The sequence below is a fragment of the Phoxinus phoxinus genome (assembly GCF_949152265.1).
Source record: "Phoxinus phoxinus genome assembly, chromosome: 11".
Classification (NCBI taxonomy): Eukaryota; Metazoa; Chordata; class Actinopteri; order Cypriniformes; family Leuciscidae; genus Phoxinus; species Phoxinus phoxinus.
Genome location: NC_136886.1, coordinates 13,784,177 through 13,797,122, shown reverse-complemented (window position 1 = coordinate 13,797,122; position 12,946 = coordinate 13,784,177). Strand labels below are relative to the sequence as shown.

Here is a 12,946-nt window from a genome sequence, read left to right as displayed (position 1 = left end):
CCTCACAGCCAGCGCTCACACATGTATGAAACGATTGCAGATGTCATTGAGAGAGGGGTGTCATTATGTTGAGCTGGCTAGGCACTCTGCAGTTTAAGGGCACAGGCGGAGGCTTATTCATTTTTCAGAGACTTTAAGTCAGAACACTCATTAGTGAGCTATTATAGAGCCATACCACAGAGGATGAGTTGTCTCGTGTGGTTCTTCCGCTTTTTTTTCATGGCAGCATCTGCGGCTGCATTATGCTCTTGCTCTCTCCTTCACTCTGGATCCACTGCAGTGCTTCTTCATGCAGATCCATTAATGAGTGCCAGCAGGGCAGATGGTGAGGGCAGCTTACAGATTGAGTTGGGCTTGATAATGGCTACTGGTTGGTTTGATGGTTTCCTGCTTGGTATTGAACAGTTTTTGATGTTAGTGTAAAAATATTATTCTTCAACGACTGAAATTATTTATGACGTTATTTAATTTTTAATTTCATGGACATACTATAAGTCTGGAAACATTTAAATGGAAAGATCACCTAAAAATGAAAAATCTGTCATAATTTACACACCCTCATGTCGTTCCAAATCCATTAGACTTTCATTAATCTTTGAAACACAAATTAAGATATTTTTAATGCAACCTGAGAGGTCCCTCCATCATATAAAGTGACCATATCTCTTCACAATACTTGGATTAAACCACCTGATTCATATGGATTCGTTTTATGATGAATGTATTACTTTTTTGGATCTTCTAAGTTTTAGTAACATTGTCTAAGTTTTAGTAATTTCTTTTTAAAATATCTTTTTTGTTTTTCAAAGATTAACCAAAGTCGTATGGGTTTGGAATGACATGGGTGAGTACATTATGACAGAATTTTCATTCTTGAGTGAAATATCTCTTTAATAAACAGTTGTGCTTGTGACTAGACTAAATTTGTCATATCTAATGACATTGTTGTTGCCATTAGCACTTGGAATTTTTCCAAGCAGTGCACCTAACCCATAATGAAAAAGATATTTGCAGATTAAAACATATTAATCATAAAACAGCTCATACTTGTGATGATGTGATAATGGATGAAAATCCTTCAAATGAACTTTATTTACATGTAAATGAAAAAGTATAATGGCTAGATATAGGAGAGCAGATTATCTCTGTTAATTATTAGGTTTTCTTCTGTTGTTTTCAGACTAGAACAAACTCTTGATTTTAAAAGCTTAAAGCGTCTGTATTGAAGGAGATGGACAGACACCTGATGTTTATTACATTTGAGTATCAAATTATTCTCTGAGTCTGAGTTAAATGGTTTTGAGTGTTGCACTATTTTTGCTCCATTCCAGTCTCCTCATTTTTCAAACCAAATCATTTTATATTTTGCCATGATATGATTTATTTTCTGCCCGTAATTCATCATAGTTGTGATGTGGAATGGCTGAATACATAATTTCTTCATTATATATTGTTCTCACTTAATACACTTTCCCCTGAGAGACTGAATTCCATTTCAGATTTTATTGCTTTATTTTCTCACAAATCAAAGTGCCACGTCCTGTTTGTTCTCTTCATTCGTGAAATTTCTAAAACTTGTCTTTCGATATGAAAACTAAAAAAAGTTAACCTTTTACAGTCATGCCAGAGGGGAATGGTGGAGGCTGTAGCCTGTGACACAAAGCAAATCACTGTCACACAAGTGCTTCTGGAGTTAAGCCAGCTTGTGTGCGCGCGCGTGTGTGTGTGTGTGTGTGTGTGTGTGTGTGTGTGTGTGTGTGTGTGTGTGTGTGTGTGTGAGATAGAGAGAGAGAGAGAGAGAGATTGGCACAAATGTCTGAGGGCAGAGAAATGTCACATTTTATGACATTCAGCGATACTGTTGTGTGAGACTAGCAATCCAAAGTGACGTGAATAGTTCTTCTTGTTTGCCTATACCAACCATAGTGCATGTGTGTGTATGGATTTGGCTATACATGTGAGGGTCAAATTCTTTGAATATGTCCTCATAAATATAGTGAAACATGTTGAAAGCTGGCTTGGGGACATTTGAAGTGAGCCTTACTATTGTAAAATATGATTAGAAGTTTTATTTTAACATAGGACAAATATATAGTCCCAATTTTCAAAATAACACATGAAAAGTAAAAACATAGTAAAATGATATTTTGCGGTACCAAAATGTCACAAAATTGAAGTTATCTTACATAGATTATAGTATCTAATGTGATGCTGGTCCGCTTAAACATGTTTTTGAACTATGTGTTCTCTAAATACAATCTCAAGGATTTCTGGCAATTACGCTATTAGCGCACATTATAGATTATAGACCAAGTGATAAATTTTGTTCTAATCTGAAGGTCAGCACGTTCTAACAAAACCCTTGTAACCCTTAACATGGCTGTATCCAATAACCATTCACCTCATAATACAGACACTTAAAAAGGCATTTGGCCCAAAAAATATAAGTCAATGAAAGACAAATTTTTTTTTAAATTAAGGTAAGTGATGATTGAAGCATATGCTCAATGCCATCTAAAAGTGTTCTGGTAGTCATACTCAATCTATGTCCCTACAAAAAGACACAATGAAATTGAGTTCATAGATATTTGTTCATAGATATTCACTACACACTCATAGACTCATTTCAATAATGTGCATAGATATTTTCCATACAATGAAAGTTCATAGGGATCACATGCTGTCAAGCTCAAAAAGGATTAAAAAAACTATGAAAGCACAATAAAAATTCTTCATATTATTGATAGTGAAAAAACAGATCTAACAAATCATAATTGACATAATGGTAATGAGTAATGTGACACTCAGGAGCCAATAAAGTTAACATTAATGACGTCCATCAGAGTCCAATACTTTTATTATGTCACTGTTTTGTGTTTCTTCCACAGGAAATCATGAAGAACATCTTGAGGGAGAGTAAATAATTACAGATGTTTTCATATTTCTTTATAAAATTCTATTCCTTGAACTTAAATGTTCTTTTTGCTTCATTATTTTTTATGGTGGCTAATACTGTTAATTTGTGTTTTAGGGATGTCTCTGAGAACAAGAGGCAAGATTTATTTGAAGAAATATTTTGAAAAATAATGAATGAACTGTGATTCTAACAGTGATCAGAGAAATATGAGTTTAAGTGTTCTTGTGTGTAACTGTGTATATCTTTTAGTCCGTAAAACGTATCTAATGCAATTTGGAATCTAGACAAACTGCAGCCAGGGGAAGTGTGTTGTCAGTATCTTGCCTGTTTGCCATCATCCTTCCTCCAGGAATCAATTATCTGCAACTGCCTCTCAATCCCTACACCTCAAGGCAGGGCGAGCACAACACTGCATGCAAATTTACTATGAATTTGACTATTCTTCTTTCCTTATGCCTTTATATGTGCTGTTAAAAAACAGGATCAACACTCAGGTGCAGTTATGGCTCGTTCAGACTTGTAATGGAAACTAATTCATTTTATAGGGAATTTTGACAGAATCAAGGCAGAACAAATGAATCGTTCAGTGCTCAGTTGAACGGCAGTATCAACTCTGACGCGAATATTAATATCCGAAGCATGTGAAAACACTATTTATTAGCGCTGTAACAAGATCAGCATTTTAAGACATTAAATTACTAAGAACAACACAAGACTACTCTTTAAATACAAACAAGACTTTGACTATTCTAACACGTAAAACTAATATCACATAAACACAAACACACACACACACACACACACACACACACACACGAGTTGCAGAAAGGAAGAAAGTGAGGAAAGAATGAGTTTTAAGAGAGTGAAATTATAAAATTAGGCCTGTCACGGGATTTTAAATTTTTATCTAATCATGATGTGGTGATTAATTAATAACAAATTAGTCGCACATCACAGTTGGCTGAGAAATTACCCGCAAACGATCATTATTGTGTTAAATAGGAAAAGCATCTAATATATATTACAAAAAAGTAGCTTTAGATTTTATTCAATATAATGTATTTATTACATAAACATTTAGGCTTCAACTGCCATGAGGGTGAGTATATGATGATAGAGTTTTAATATGGGTAAACTAGCCTCTACCTTTAATTGTAACGCAGAGTGTTTCAAAAACAAGGAAGAGAAGGATCCAAATGCAGTTTGGCAGTTTATTGACAAAATAACACAAAAAACATCCAGGCAACAGGGACAGGCAAAAGTAAATCCAAAAGCGGGGTAAACCAGACCTGAAACCAACTCACACGAAACATCCACTAATGACAACACCAGACAAAGAACATGAGAAACACTTGAGTATAAATACACTCAAGGGGATATTGGCAAACAAGACACACCTGGGAACAATAAAGAACTAATCAATAAGAAAAACTACAAAGGACTACAAAACTCGGAACAGAACAGGAAATAACATAAAATGTCCACACAAGACAAGGGGGACACAAGACAGGAATCATGACATTAATAAGCATCTGTTTGTACAAGAATACATTTCAACATAAGCATATAATATCAATGAAGTGGGGTCTACGTTTTTATTTTTTTATAAACATGACACAATATTGTAATAACGTAAACCCCACTTCATTGATATTATGCTTATGTTGAAATGCCATATCCTAGCATCGCGACTAAAGAGCTTTTACTGTTATACAAAACAGAAATGTGAGCATTAGTGGAACTGTAGGTGTGAGAATAAACACGAAACGCGTGTTTCGGCCAATCGCGGAACAGCTGTGTCGTCATCAGAGCTTGTGCAGCGTCTCTGGAGAAGCTGACATGAATCAGCCGGCTGCTCTCGAATGGCTCTTGTGGTACTTTGAGGGCATCAAGTCTTAAGTCGAACACCATTTCCAACCGGCATGCACTGCTTCAACTCAGCCGCCGATCGGTTTGCGCTGCGCTGCATGAAGTCGAACAAGCCTAATAAGTCATTGAGTCATTTATACATTCAATTCGTTTAAATTGCTGATTCATTCAGGAATAAAGTCAATGGCTCTCTTTATGAATGGACCATTGAGTTATTAGTTCGCCCGAGTGATTTTCTCAAACTGATTCATTCAGAAACATTGAGAAATGCTTATAACTCCCAGAAGGAGGGAGACGAGGTACAGCACATGACTATGGGATATCGTGGTCTTGCGCCATCTGCTGAAGACACTTTTATTCATGCCTGAAAGCCCAATGACGTAAGACGATGTGAGCGGGGCCACCGAGCCGATGGATGCACGTCAGCCCACGTCGTCATACATCATTGGCCTTTTAGGCGTAAAAGGTGTCTTCAGCAGATGGTGCAAGTTGAGTGCTCGACAAAGAAAATAATAAAAAAAACAGAAAAAAAGTCGGCACACCAAGGCTACAAAACTGGACAAATTTAATAGTGGACACAGGAAACGTTTCAAACAAACACAGGCTCTTTGTCAGTTATGCTTTACTGCTAGAATCATTTTATTATGAGTGTTGATTTGGAATTCGGCACTTTTGGTCAGTTCAGAATCATCAAGGCATTGCTGTCTGATTCGCTCTAAGTTCCTTCAGACTCTCAGTCCAAATCAGATTTTTGTGCATATCCGATTGGAATCCAATTAGATTTCTTTGATTTGAATCCCGATCATATTTAGCAAGTGTGAACAGGATAAAATCACACGGAATGCGAATTTTTACAAAGCTGTTTTGAGCTACAAGTGGTTTAAAATCATATTCAAATTGGAATTCTGGTAATCCGTTTCAGTCTGACCTCTCTAATTTGACTTTGCGTGGTTTATGTGGTTTATACGCCACGTAAAAAGTAAAGATGACAGCACAGAATAAATCCGGCAATTGCCTCAGAAGACGTAGCAATCCAGCACGGTTGCTACACATTTTCATGTTGTAAATAAGACAACATCTGTATTGCAAACCCCTCCACACTGCTTATGCGACACAACTAAGCAGTTTGTTTATATCCATATATACCTTCGACCCTCATGTTTATCTTTGACAAACGGCTATAGTCGCTGAATGTCATTGTTTACACAAAAATATCTTACCCATCGTCTTCTTCCTTGTCTAATTTCTGTCGCTCTACATACGTCATCTGGTATAATGGAAACGATTGGCTATGAGCTACGTACAGGCGCATTTGATAGACATTCTTAGCACCCAATAAACGCCGCCGGGCATTCGTAAACCACGCCTCAACTACGAGAAAATGCACATGTGGTTCCCAGACCCAAGTCTCAACGAGAATTGGGTCTGGCGTTAGCCAGGCTAGTTGGATACACAAATAATCGGATTTGGACTGACAGTGTGAACATAGCCATAGATTCACAATTTGACCATTTTAATCAAATTAATGCATTCATGCTTTAGCCATTTTTTTGGGAGGATATATAAACCCTTGGTCTAATATTGCTAAAATAAAATTTGACTGCTAACCGAGTTCTGGTTGGACAAGGCTAATAAATCTTCATTGAAAAGAGGACCTGGCCCCAATCACCGAGCTGATTTGAATTTGGCCCCCGCACAAGAAGTTGCCCAGGGCTGTTTACCTCCCCTCCATACACACAGGCACAGACACACTGATGTGACCCACCAGCTACAAACAGCGACTGTTTACTGGAGCCTGGCCAAACACATATGTCACATTTGTTTTCATTTGCAGTGACACAGACAGTCTAGGCAGTCTCTCTCCCTGACTTTTTTAATCCATCAAACCTATTATAGAGCTATTTAAGCCACTGTATGAGTTTGACCTATTGATTATGACCTTCCATAACAGGAAAATGCCACATTTCTCATTCACCTTGGTATTGCTGTTTCACTGTTAATAATAGCTTTCACCAAGGAGATATTGTGATGCACTGAGATGTACTGAACTTTCACCACATTTTGATTGTTCTTAAAATTGTGCAGTTTAAAGATAAACAAAGGCTTAAAAAGTAACTGGCAAATTTGTGTCGAAAATGTAAAAGTTGTATTAGAAATGTATTAACTTATTTTTTATTAAACTCTGCCTTCTGACTATATCTCTCAATTCTGACTTTATAACACGCAATTGGGAGCATAAAGTATATGGAAGCTTGTTTCCGCCACAGAATAAAACATTTTAAAAGATAATTGTGAGTTTTTATCTCATAGTTGCGAGTTTACATCTCGCAATTGATATAAACTCGCAATTGTGAGATAAAAAGTCACAATTATCTTTTTCAATGTTTTATTCCGTGGTGGAAACAAGCTTCCATATAAATAAAACTAAATTATTATATATATTTTTTGGAGTTATAAAATTGTGTTTGTTTTCTTTTCATTTCTTTTTATTTTGTTTTCAATTCATGAAAATGTTTTTATTTATTTTAGGTTTTTTTTCCATTTAACACTGATTTGTTACAACAGTCCTCTTTCTTGTGTAGTATGTCTTAAGAATATTTAGCATGTTTTAAATCTGAATCCTGATGGCCAGATCTCACTGACTGAAGATTTTCTGATCATTTTTTACATTAGAACAGCAGCATACTGTACTTTCTGGGGTCAATGTCCTATTGTCCCTTGCATTTTATGTTCTAGAACAGACTGAAATCATTGTGATGTATTCATCCAGCTATGTTGACCATTCAAATTCAGTCTGTGTTCCACGGCAAAGCCCTGGAGAGATCACAGCTTTTCTGTTTGAAATGGAAATTGAGCCTTTTAAAAATGCACAGCAGATGTGGAGACTGACACCGGTCAGGTCAGCTCATCTGATGGAGGAACAGTGGCTAGGTTTTGGGAATGTCAGGTTGACGTGGAGAAGTCAGAACAGAGAATATTGCCCTTTATTAATCCTGGAGTCATTTTTGGCCACAAACATTTGCTGCCTATTGTTTTGTCATTCCTATTGAATGTGTATATGGCACTATTCAAGTGAAAGGCTTTGATATCTCTGCAAATGAATGCAAGGCAATACATGGACAGATGGCTCAAATCTGAAACCAAGGCCATGTGGTTGCTTTTGATGTAATTCAGAACAAGGCCAGAGCGAGAGTAGTGTGCGACCTGCCCCCTCTCGAGGTTTTTATTCAATTACAACATAAATATGTGCATTTTAAAAAGTGTAAATCAGTTTACTGCAAGGAGAGAATTGTCAGTCCATGTATAGAAAACAAGCAATTTATGTGGAGATATATTCAATAACTGCAGTAACTGTACAGATGTGCCCTTTTGCTTCCAGATGAAATTCAGAAGCAATACAGCAGCAACAAAACAAAAAAGGCACAAAAACAAACCTTTTATTTTAGTGCAGATAAAGGAAATAGCATAAAACCATTACAAAGAATCAATTTAATGTGTCCTTGCTGAATACAAGTATTCATTTCTTTTAAAAAAAATCTTCCTGACCCCAAACAAACATAATATAATATAAAGTGTATCATATTGTAGAGGTTTTTGTAAACAAGAGCAGCAAGTTGAGATTGCATGGTTACTTTGTTGCTCACCATTGACAAGGTGATGTCTTCCTCCAGGCAGATGCCTCAGGGTGTCTGAACTTCTTTTCTGAGTGCATGCTTTACTGCTAGGGAGCTTACTCACAGATTCACATTAATAACAGCACAAAATAAATATAATTTTAGGCAAAATTAGGTCACCTCAAATTTCCCATGCAGAGCATGTGAGGTTAGTCTTTATTTCTGTAATGTAAACTCTTGGCTGAACTGCTATGTAATCTATAGGAGTATCACTGATGTCTTCTGAGTCAACACGGTCTCACCCCTATTCGTCGCACACTGCCGCTTGGTCATTTCCCCCTCACGTCCATAAGCCGACGTTGAGGGTACCCCTCTTCGTCGCGTGGCACCGTAGAGGGTCATCCAATAGATTTGAATGCAAATCCCTCATCTTTGGATTTTGACGAAAGGGGGTTAGGCATCCAGCGGTTTTCCTGCGCTGGAAAGTATTGCTTCAGGCGATTGATTTTGTACTGCAAATGTGTATTTTGCAGTAGCGTGAGTCGTCGCATGGACTGTCACGATCATTGGTGCGGTGACCATACATTTTTGTGGGGCAGAAACCCTTGTCTGAATCGCTACCACGACTTTTATATATAATTTAATATAGTGTTGGGCTACATTAAAATGGCATAATTACAGGAGTTACAGGACTGCATATTTGCTGTAGGCTTAAACGTGTCTTAATTTAGGTGGGATATTTTATAATTGTACTTTGTTTCCTTTCTTTTTTTATTTGGTTAATTGTGTCTCTCACCCAGCGACGCATAGCAACCGTCGCTATGGGTAAACAACACCAGGACTCTGTCCTAAAATTCTGTCTGGTCCAGACAAAAAAAATAAATAATAATAATTGCCTACTTTTATAGATCTTTCTCAATATTGATTATGAAGTTGTGATAAATTAAATAGCATACTGCAGAAATGTTTGTATTAATATTATATGGCCATCCCCAGCCTGGCAAAGAGATGGATGCATTCTGGGAAGTGATGTGTTTCAATGTAATGGCTACATATTCCCGTGTTTCCTTCACTCAGACATTCATGCTGATTCTTTTAAATGTTTGAGCAAGGATGTAAAATATTAAGACTGTACTTTTTCATTATGATTGATATTTTAACACAGTCTCACCCCAAAACGTCACATACTGACGGGTCTTGACCATATGGCAACATACGACGAAAAGGGTACCCTTTAACGTCCATATGTGACGATTCGGGTACGGTTGGGTTTAGGTATGCGTTAGGGTACCGCTAGGAGGCGCTGCTGGTGCGCTTATGTCTGCGTCTCATATTGACGTTATAGGGGTATACCCTTTTCGTCGTATGTTGACGTATGGTCAAGACCCGTCAGTATATGACGTTTTAGGGTGAGACCGCGCTGGATATTTTGGCGCAATTTTGTGCAACGCGTCACACTGTGTGCGACGATCCCAGAAACCATTGCCCAGCGCGATTCCACCACGGTAAGTAGCCTACCCTACAACAGTCAAATAAAGAAGAGAAATTAATAAGAATTTACACGTCCAAAATGAGGAAGTTATGGCCAAAAAAACAAAAACAAATATGTTGTCGTATTTGTTGATTTTGAACCCCACTGTAAGAGCTGTATTAGAAAAAGAGTGACATTATATTTTTGAATTATTTTTTTACTTTATTTTTCATGTTTTATTTTTGAGTTGCAGTAACACAGACATTTACACAGTGTGGGATTAATAAAGTATATCAAATCAAATCAAATACAACTGTTTGTTGAATCACAATGAGATGCAAAGTGGGGTGGTATTAAATAAGTTGTCTTCTTCCCACTCCCTTTCAGGCAGAATTCTATTGTCATATTTAAATACTGTATATTCTGTTTTTTGCACTATATGACTTAATTATATTTTGTCTACTTTGTATTTTTTTTTGCCATTGCCTGAAATAAACAAACAAACAAAACAAAGTAGCTAGTATATATATACATATATATATATAACGGTTTTAAGTCTGGCAAGGCAAAGTTTACAAGTACCCTGATCACGTTATTCCTGTTTGTTTATCAATTTGAATCAAGGCAGAACAAAAGGATGTGTTAAAAAAATAATGATAGAAGAACACTTGCTCACACAATGACTTCTTTTTAAAGTCATTCATTTTTTATGATATTGTGATTGCATGAATAAATAAGAGGAGCAATTACTTAATGTCTTAGCCTAGTAGTTATTTATATTGTAATATGTAGTTTGTTGATCTATTCTATTTTGGTTTGTTCTTCTCTTTCTCTGTAGGTTCCTTCCCTTTATCTCATCTTATCCCTCATCTTAATACTTATTAGCAGCATCTTATAAAAAAAAAGGCACTTTTAAGAGCCACATTTGTCTTGTTTATTGTCTTATTTGTATTGTTTATTGTCTTGTTATTTGTTGCTCTCGTTTCTCTTTCTTTCTTTTTCTCCACCCCCCGAGAGACAGGACCTGGGTTGCTGCCTCTTCTTCACTCCCTGCAATCCACTCAAAGTGTAAAGGTCGGGATCAGAGAATATAGATTTGTTAGTTGGTGTTGTATTAAGGGCACTGTAGCAATTTCATGGATAGAGACTAAGATATATAATACCTGGTTATTGCACCAAATGAAATGTGCAGGAGGCTGAACAATATAGGCCAGCCTATAAGATAAGATTGCTGTTGGCATGAAGTCTAAATAAATCAAACTTAAGTTTTGTGAGGAATGCCAGTATTCAAATATGGCTACAGGAATCAAACAGCTCGCTTGGCGATTTTCACTTGTTCTGCACTTAAATAATTTGCCAGCTTGCAAACATCCAGAGCTTGTACTACCTTTGATAATGTTAGAATAGTGATAAGTTCAGCATAGCCTACTGCTGTATGACACATGCTAATATATTGACTAGCTCTCTCTTTCTTGTCCTTATGTGTGTTTGGATCTCTGTATGATATTTAATATTTATATTTATATTTTGTGTGTGTGTGTGTGTACATTTCAGAATGACGAAGCCAAAATTCAGGCCCTGCCCAAGCTGCCAGGTCCATCAGCAGGCCAACCGCAAAACGTGCAGTGCTTGTTTCGCCACGCTGCCGAGCAAGCGAAAATCACAAACTGCACATTTAATGTCAATTAATGTTGACTGGGGCCAGAGGGTCATCAAAAACAGAAATGCATCGCGGGTGGTGGCCTCTGCCCAAATAGCTGTAAGTAAAAATGCTCATGCTACATTAATTGAGTGGTAATCAATATAAGCCCAAAGTACATACAGTATTTACATTAACATGCACATCCATCTGTCCGTTCTAAGGGGATCCTTTCCATCAGTCCAGAAAATATAATCTCTACCCCTCTCGAAAGTCAGCCCCCCCAGCATTATTTCTGTCACTTTTATTGATAATGTGTGATGGGGCAAGGTAGGGCTGCACAATTAATCGAATTTTAATCAATTTGGCTTCCCATGATCAAATTCGCGTGATCGAGCAATATTTAACCCCTTTTGCGGCAAAGATCACAGACGGCCCCAGATTACTGTTGTTCAACATTCATTACTCGTTAAAACATCACACACTTACTTGAAATAAAATATTTCATCATACAGAAAAACATTTATTTCCTCTGAATTATGCGATCTGAAGAGCTCAAACAGCGAACACAGTGAGCTTTGTCTCTGCTCTTCCTGATTCGCGTCAGTTATGATGTCAGCGGCGCTCTCATTCGCTGTACAGCTGTCAATCATCTCACTCAGCGTTGACAAATTATTCAAATGTTGACAGGCTAGTGTTTCTTTCCAAAACCTGTAAACTAGTCTCTTTTTTTTGCATAGTTCTGCCTTGAAATGTTTTCATTTGGTTACATTCTGTTATGGAATATTTGTTTTTTATTGTTTGTATATTTTGAGTTTTATTCACATCCATTATGCAGGTACAATGCAAGTTTATATTTTGCTTTCTAAAATATATTTACACAATGGGAAATAGTGCCCTGTTGAAGTTTTGCTACATTTTCTTTATTGTTTTATTTATTTTTATCTATTCTTTAAGGAGATGCACTGAATTTTGGTTATTAAGAGGACCTATTTTATTTTGATGCACCTATTTGTACATGAGCAGGAATGTAGCACAATATAAATGTGAAAGCAGTTATAATTAGCCTATGTGACAATAACATTTGTTTTGGTTAAAATCAACAAATAATCGTGATAATTAATCATGATCTCAATATTGATCAAAAATAATTGTGATTATCATTTTGGCCATAATCGTGCAGCCCTAGGGCAAGGACCCCATTTGTAGAAGCATAATTTAATCTGTAAAATAAAAATGACCTTAGATTCAGGTCCAGGATACTGCAATTTATTATTTTCTTTTATATATATTCCGTCTCTCTAACGCATGTATGCACACAAACACATGGAATATACATGCTTGAATATGAACACAACTGTGGAAACTTTTATTGAGGACTTTCTGTGGGTCCCATGTTTGTTGACGGACCGAATACATAGCAGCCATGCTGTGTG

At 36.7% G+C, this 12,946-nt stretch overlaps 1 long non-coding RNA gene across 1 annotated transcript in view; it reads left to right on the top strand.

Annotated features, from left to right (window-relative positions):
* The window catches only part of LOC307007096, a 39,210-nt gene that overhangs the window by 3,626 nt on the left and 22,638 nt on the right, over positions 1-12,946 (top strand). The gene's annotated exons all lie outside the window — the stretch shown is intronic.